The sequence below is a fragment of the Rattus norvegicus genome, chromosome 4 (assembly GCF_021556685.1).
Source record: "Rattus norvegicus strain SHRSP/BbbUtx chromosome 4, alternate assembly SHRSP_T2T, whole genome shotgun sequence".
Classification (NCBI taxonomy): domain Eukaryota; kingdom Metazoa; phylum Chordata; class Mammalia; order Rodentia; family Muridae; genus Rattus; species Rattus norvegicus.
Window position 1 is genome coordinate 102,718,248 of NC_141537.1, and position 8,311 is coordinate 102,726,558.

The 8,311-nt window shown below is 38.4% G+C and overlaps 1 pseudogene; it reads right to left on the minus strand.

Annotated features, from left to right (window-relative positions):
- Window positions 1-2,109: 2,109 nt before the first annotated feature.
- On the minus strand, window positions 2,110-2,791 carry LOC148006297 (immunoglobulin kappa variable 4-1-like; annotated as a pseudogene).
- Window positions 2,792-8,311: the final 5,520 nt, after the last annotated feature.

An 8,311-nucleotide genomic window follows, 5' to 3' on the forward strand; every position in this document is an offset into this window, starting at 1 on the left:
TACCTGTTCAATTTTCACCCTGTTTCTTTAATATATATATATATATATATATATATATATATATATCATGTTTCCCTTTCCCCAACTCCTCCCTCTCTCTCTCTCTCTCTCTCTCTCTCTCTCTCTCTCTCTCTCTCTCTCTCTCTCTCTCTCTCTCTCTGCTGTCTCTCAAAAAACATTTTTTAATTGAAAGACAGAAATAAGTACTCTATGCATACCCTACTGTAAAGAATTGGAGAATTTTGGAACATTTTCTAATCTCAACAATATCAAAATGTTCAAACAGCAGTACATTTCATGTTGTGTTCCTTAGTGAGAAGAGAAAGCAACTGGATCTTATAAAAGAGTTAAAGGATATGGATTCCTCTTGGTTTCAAGAAGAATTTACTGAGTATTCTTCATCCCAAATCTATAAATGTCCTAAGGAAGTAAGATTATGAAAAATATGAACAGAGAAAACAGATCATTGTAAATGAGCAGAATTATACCTTACTCTACTGTTAATAACGAGATAACAAGATATTCAGAAGATAGAGCATTTGTACCACTGCGTCATCTTCAGGATGGGAGTATCTAGTATCTCAGTCTCCACAGTCAAAAGCAGATAGAAAATTTGCAGAGTGATATGTGACCCTAGAGATAAGGACAACAGATAACATATTTTCTCTCCTTTTTAGATCATAAATATGTGTAAATATGTGTAAAGTTCAGGTGTATATGTATGTATATGTGTGTATCTCTGTGTATGGTTTTTATTTGTGTATGATGTGTATGTGGGTATATGTGTTTAAGAGAGAAAGATTAGACAGAATGAGAGAGAGGCAGAGGGGGAGAAGTAGACTAGAAAGAGAAAATAACAAGTTGTTCGGATTCATAGAGTAAAATTGTGTCTCTGTACATTCCGTTGTTAATTATGGACATGCAGATGGCTAAATGCTTCTTACAGGACACTTGTTTTGTCATTTCTATGGCCCATCACTGGGTTTTCTATTTTATAAATATTTATTCTTCCCGCCTTCATAATGCAATCTAAAATATTACCTAATTGGCTATGACAAATATCGAACAACAATAGCCAGACAGGAAATGGAAGGTGGAACTTCTCAGCAGAGAGAGGGATGCTGGAAGAAGAGACATGTGGTAGATCCAGCCAATGAATACAGAGATGAACAGAAGAAACAAAGCCAAGCACGGTTAGAGCTGACCACAAGGAGAGACTTAGTGCCAGGGATAGTCAAAAGAGTAGCTGAAAGACTACCCAGAGAAAGGCCTAAATTTCAAAATATTAAAAAGCCTCTGAATCAATATTTATGTTGCTGGTAGGTTGAAAATAATCTCACTATAATTTGAGGGAAAGGAAATGGGAAATGAGGCAATTCAGTGAATATGGTAAAATATATAATGTAATTTAAAGACATTCTGTTGTGAAACTTGTGTAAAATGAGTACATATCAATAAAGAATTTTAAAAAGCAGCAACAAAACACAAAGTACAAAGGAACTTGCCACCAAGCCTAGTGTCAGACCTGAGACCCCAGAAGCCACTTGGCAAAAACAGAATCAACTCCTAGTTGTCCTCTGACATCCACAAAAATTGCATGGCACGTATTCACCTACATGTGTACACACACAAGCACACACATACACAGAAAGAAAGCAGAAAGAGAGATGAATACAAGTGTATAAAGATAACTAAGTAAATAAAAGGAATACAAATAGAAGAGTCAGAAAAGGAAAGAAAAGTCAGGAAAAAATGGATATCACTAAGGAAGTAAGAAACCCCTCTAGGAACTAGAGAAATAAAGAGACAAATTTTTTTCTATATACTTTTAACCAAAACACAGTTTACCAATATCACCACAACAGCCCATAGGTCTTACATTAGGTACCAGATTTATAGAACTATGAAAAAGATAAATTCCTCATATTTAATCAATAGAGTTTGTCCTAAATTGTTGCAGAAGGAATAGTAAAAAACAATACTGTGGTTTTATTCTGCATTTTGGTGTATAGAAATTTCATACCAAAAGACAGAAGAGGAAGTGAAGACATTATTTTTTTTACTGCTCTGTAAACATTTTCTTCAGCTTTTAGGCATGCCAGCTCTCAGACGGTAGAAGGAAGTGTGCATGTTGTACACAGCTGTTGAAACTCTCAAGGATGTTTGTGTTGGAGGCTAAAGCACTGTGGGGGGATAGCTATAGTACTGCTGGCAGTAATAAACTGCCATGTCTTCAGCCTGCACACTGCTGATGGTCAGAGTGAAGTCTGTCCCAGATCCATGGCCTATGAAGCGATCAGGGACCCCAGATACCCTAGTGGATGCCAAGTATATCAGTAGTTTAGGAGACTGCCCTGGTTTCTGCTGGTACCAGGCCAAGTAGTTCTTTTCTTCTCCATTCCAGAAAACCTCTGACTGGACTTGCAGGTAATGGTGACCTTCTCTTCTGCTAACACAGCCAGGGAAGATGGAGACTGGGTCATCACGATGTCCCCACAGGTACCTGAAATAATGAATAAGCAATGAAAATGAATACATACAAAAACATAGATTATAATAACAGTAGAAATACATCATATATGTGTCCTGATAATGTCATAATGTCAGAGCATTATTATATAAGAACATTATATATTCATATATAATAGTCACATATTGCAAATTTCTTATTTCAAAGATGAAACTTTGAAAAGATTTTACTACTTTAAATTTCTTACCAGATACCCAGAACAGCAGGAACATGAGGACCTGGGTCTGTGATTCCATCTTGCTCCCCCTGTCTGTCTGATGCAGTTCAGCCACAGAGCAAAGGCCTGGTTTATAACTGGTTTATAAATTCTGAGCAACTGGGCAGGGCTGGGGAAATCAGTGCAAAGCAGACAGAAAAAAAACAAGAACAAAAACAATGCAGTGTGTGTGTGTGTGTGTGTGTGTGTGTGTGTGTGTGTGTGTGTGTGTGTGCCTGGTGTCAATCAACAGGCAAAATACCATCAGAGAAAGCATAAGGAATACTGAAAGTGATTGACTTCCTCATTTCCAACAGAAATCTACTATCAGATCTAATAGTTTTGGGTTAAAATCCAAGACATATTTAAATCAGGTGACTTTTGTAGAAACATTTGGAGAGCTATCTCAGATCGACCAGTCTAGAAAGCATGATAAGATATTCGAGAAAATCAGAATAGAAGAAAGAAACAGAGTAAGAATATTGTCCTATGAAAGATATTAAAGGATATGAAGGGAAAGAAAAGAGTCAAAATAATTGAAGCTAAATTTGTTCATTGTCCCCCATCTCCAAATGAACTCTTACAATGAGAAAATAAACATCCACCATCCAAGATAAACATGGGACAGAGATGCAAGGAGAAGACCAAATAGCTCTGTGAAATCCTGGGGGACACTAGCATAAGCCTAGGGTCAAAGAAGCTTTAATTTCAAAGTAAAGGCAAATCCAACAGAAACTATCATGTTTCTCACAAGTTCGGGAAGCTTAAAGAAGATTCTCAGTTTGGGAAAAAGGCAAAGAATAAAACAAACCAGATTTCTTTACTTCATCATGACTAGAGACCCCCACTACCAAGAGGTTTTATTCCACAAAGGCATGTTTTCGAGAAGTCTAAAACTTAGCAGGATGAAAACTGTGTAAATATGGTCTTGCTCACTATTGAAAAATTCTGCAGAAGTGGTACAGCCACTCTAAATCAAGGAATGAATTTACAGAGACCAATAGACCACAACATAAGAGATTGTTCACATCTAAAGGAAAAAAATGTTTGAGTGTGAAGGAAAATCAATAGCAGTAACAGACATGAAATAGTCACCTGAATTCAGGTTAATGAATTATGAGAGTGTATATGAGATGAATTATAAATACAGCGTTATGTGTAAAATATAAGAAACAGAAAAGTAAACTAAGTATCATGACAAAGAGTGAGATTTATATTTGTATCCCAGGGCTGGAGAGACAGAAGTAGGAGATCCTTAAGATTACAGCCAGTCTTGGGTACATAAGTTCTAGGCCGGGCTAATCTATGCATGCAGACAAGATTTCCAGATGTATATCATTAATCAACTGACTACAAGACAGCACATGGTATTTGTTATCCAAAGTGAATTATTTGTCTGATATTAATGTGTCAACATTGAGCCATTATATTACTAAAATTAAATATGCATTTAATCAATATGCATTTTCTTTTACTTTGCATTAAATGTATCATTTTATACAACAACTTTACAGGCATAAAACATTAAATGATTTGTGATAAGCATGTTTAGATTTCCTTTATAAACTGCAAACATACCAACATAACAGAGAGATGGTCTGTGGATTAAGAAAGCTCCCAATCACTGTTATCAGCAGGCCTGGTAGTTCCCAAGGGCAACAGGCCTTCAGGGATACAGGTAAAGCTGGTAGTCACTGATGTCAGCAGGCTACTGGGATTGCAGGTAGAACTGTCTGTCCTGAGTGGCAGCAGGATTCCAGGGATACAGGCAGAGGTAGTAGTCCCTTTTGGTTGCAGGCCTCCAGGGTTACCAGTGAAGGTGTGGATCAGTAGATGGAACACAGAGGACAGGGCAGACCACACAGATGCTGGGCTTGCTGAAGAAGAGGGCAGGTCCTGGGTAGCAGCAGGATACCACGGAAGCAGGCAGAACTGTGCCTCAGGATATGAAGTGCAGACAGTGTAGGAGAAGGAGCTCACTGCTGGGTTTTTCTGCAGGGGACAACATGCAGGAACTGCGTTTGTAGTCTCACCTGTTGGGCCCTGATGGCTGCAGGCCTCCAGAATTGGAGGAGCCTGTGTGGACCTGAAAATGGAGCACAGCAGGGAAAGTGCAGACTTCACAGCTGCTGGACATGCTAGGGGACAGAGCAAGCAGTGGATGGGGAGAAGAGTATAGGATGGAGGGATGCATAATATAACTGTCCTCTGAGAAGCTTCACCCAGCAGCTAGTAAGATAAATAGATGAAGGGACCAAGAGCCAACGATCAGTGTTGGAAGAGTCTTGTGAAAGAGTTAGGGGAAGGATTGATGGACCCAGAGGGGATGTCAACTCCATAAGACCAACAGATTCAACTAACCTGGGCCACTGGGGGAACCCCAGAGACTGAACAGCCAACCAAACAGCATTCATGGGCTGGACTTATCCCCTTTCCATCCAACCCTGCATATATGTAGCAGAAGTGAAACTTGGTATTCATTTGAGTCCCCCAACAACTGGAGCAAGAATTCTCCCTGACTCTTTTACCTGAATGTGGACCATGTTCCTCTAACTGGAATGCCTTGTCTGACCTTGTTGGGGGAGGGTGTGCTAGTCCTGTAATGACTTGATGTGCCATAATCGGTAGGTACCTTTGTGTGATGGGGACCTCCCCTCTCTCAGAGGAGAGAAGGAGGATAATATGAGAGAAAAGCTGTGTAAAGTCAAGACTGGGAGGAGAGGGGAGCTACCATTCCCATGTAAATTAATTAACTAATTAACTAATTAATTAATAAACAAAATAATTCCCAATCTCAAACTGAATAATATACAAGACGGGTAAATGTCCCCATCAGTGTCTAACAAGTTGTCATGTGATCTAGATCTTAACTTTATATCTTGCTTTGTGACAGCTGCAGTGAGCTCAGACTGCTTTCATGCCATTTACTGCTGCTCATTCAGATTAGATTCATGGAAACAGGGTCTGACCAATTTAAAGACTCCTGCAGCTAACCATGGGCTTCATTGATTCTTTGAATTATTCTATTTGTTTATACTTTATTGATTTCAGTCCTGAGTTTATTTTCTGGCATCTACACATCTTGGGTATATTTGCTTATTTTTGTTCTAGATTTCAGTTGTGCTCTTAAGGTACTAGTATGGGATCTCTACAATTTCTTTTAGAAGGCATTTAGTGCTTTTCTTTTAGCATTGCTTTCATGGAGTTCCACAAGTTTGGATTTGTTACTCTTTCATTTTTATTGAATTATAGAAATACTTGAATTTCTTTTTTGTTTCTTCTTTTGTTATTTTTATTGGATATATTTTTTATTTACATTTCTAATGTTATCTACTTTTTTGGTTTTGGGAGCATGAACCCCCTATCCCATAGCTTCTTCCCTTGCTTCTAGGAAGGTGTTCCCCCACCCACCCACCCACCCACATAATCCTTCCCACATCCCTGCCCTGACATTCTCCTACACTGGTGTATTGAGCCTTGTCAGGAACAAAAGGATGTGTCTATCTTTGGCTTAGTCCCTGGGAGCTCTGGTCAACTGGTATTGTTGTTCTTATGGGGCTGCACACTCATTCCGCTACTTCAATCCTTTCTCTAATTCCTCCACTGGGGATCCCGTTCTCAATTTCATGCTTGTCTCTGTTTTTGTCTGGCAGAGCCTTCAGAAAGCAGCTGTATGAGGCTTCTTTTAGCATGCACTTCTAGGCATCGGCATTATTGTCTGGGTTTGTGGATGTATATGGGCTGGATCCCCAGGTAGGGCAGTCTGTGGATAGCCTTTCTTTCAGCCTCTACTCAAATCTTTGTCTCTGTATTTATGCATGTGAACATTTTTGTTCCTCCTTTTAAGAAGGAGTAGGCATCTACACTTTAGTTGTGCTTCTTCTTAAGTTTCATTTGGTTTGTGACTGTATCTTGGACATTCAGGACTTTGGGCTCATATCCACTTATTGGTGAGAGCATACCATGTAATTTTTTTTTATGATTGGGTTACCTCATTCAAGATATTTTCTAGTTCCATCCATTTACCTATGAATTTCATGAAGTCATTGTTTTGTAGCATCATTGTGTAAATATAATGCATTTTCTGCATCCATTGCTCTGTTGTGGGACATCTGTGTTCTTTCTAGCCTTTGGCTGTTATAAATTAGGCTTCTAGGAACATAGTGGAGCATGTGCTCTTGTTGCATGATGGAGCAGCATTTGTGTATATGCCCAGGAGTGGTATAGCTGGGTTCTCCGGTAGTATTATGTCCAATGTTTTTGAGAAATCTCCAGACAGATTTCCAGAGTGGTGTTCCAACTTGGAATCCCACCAACAATGAGAGAACATTCCTCCTTCTCAACATTCTCACCAACGTGTGTGGTCACCTTAGTTTTCAATGTTAGCCATTCTGACTGGTGTGAGTTGGAATCTCACGGTTGTTGTGATTTGCATTTCCCTGATGACTAAGGATGTTGAACATTTCTTTAGGTGTTTCTCAGCCATTTGATATTCCTCAATTGAGAAATCTTTGTTTAGCTCTGAACCTCAATTTTGAATGAAGTTACATGATTCTCTGGATTCTAATTTCTTGACTTCTTTTTATATATTGGATATTAGCCCTCTATCAGATGTAGGATTGCTAAAGATCTTTTTGAAATCTGTTGGTTGCCACTTTTTTCCTAATGACTCTGTCATTTGCCTTACAGAAGCCTTGCAATTTTATAAAGTCCCATTTTTTTTTATTCTTCATCTTAGAGCATAAGCTATGGGTGTTCTGTTCAGGAAAATTTCCCTAGTGTCCATGTGTTTGAGACTCTTCCCAATTTTTCTTGGATTAGTTTTAGTGTATCTGGATTCATGTGGAGGTCCTTGATACACTTGGACCTGTCTTTTGTACAGGGTGATATGAATGGATTGATTTTCATTCTTCTACATGCTGACCTCAAGTTGAACCAGCACCATTTGTTGAAAATTCTGTCTTTCTTTCCACTGGATGGTTTTAACACTTTTGTCAAAGATCAAGTGACCATACGTGTGTGGAGTTATTTCTGGGTCTTCAATTCTATTCTATTGATCAATCTGCCTGTCTCTCTATCATTATCATACAGGTTTTATCACTATTGCTCTGTAATACAAGTTGAGGTCGAGGATGGTGATCACCCCAGAAGTTCTTTTATGGTTGAGTATAGTTTTCCCTAACCTGGGTTTATTGTTATTCCAAATGAATACACAAATTGCTCTTTCTAACTCTATGAAGTATTGAGTTGGATAATAGATTGCTTCTTCTTTGACCTAGTGTCCATTGAAAAGAAAGTTGTTCAGTCATCATGAGTTTGTAGGCTTTATATTTTCTGTTGTTTTTGAAGTCCAGCTTTAATCCATGGTGATATGATAATATGCAGGATTTCAATTTTCTTGTATCTGTTGAAGCTTGCTTTGTGAATGACTAAATGGTTAATTTTGGAGAATATTCAAAACATGTGGGGAGAAAAAAAATATCTTCTTTCGTGTTTTGGTGAAATGTTCTGTAGACATTCGTTAGGTCCATTTGCTACATAACATCTGTTAGCTTTATTATTTCTCTTTACAGTTTCTGTCTCAG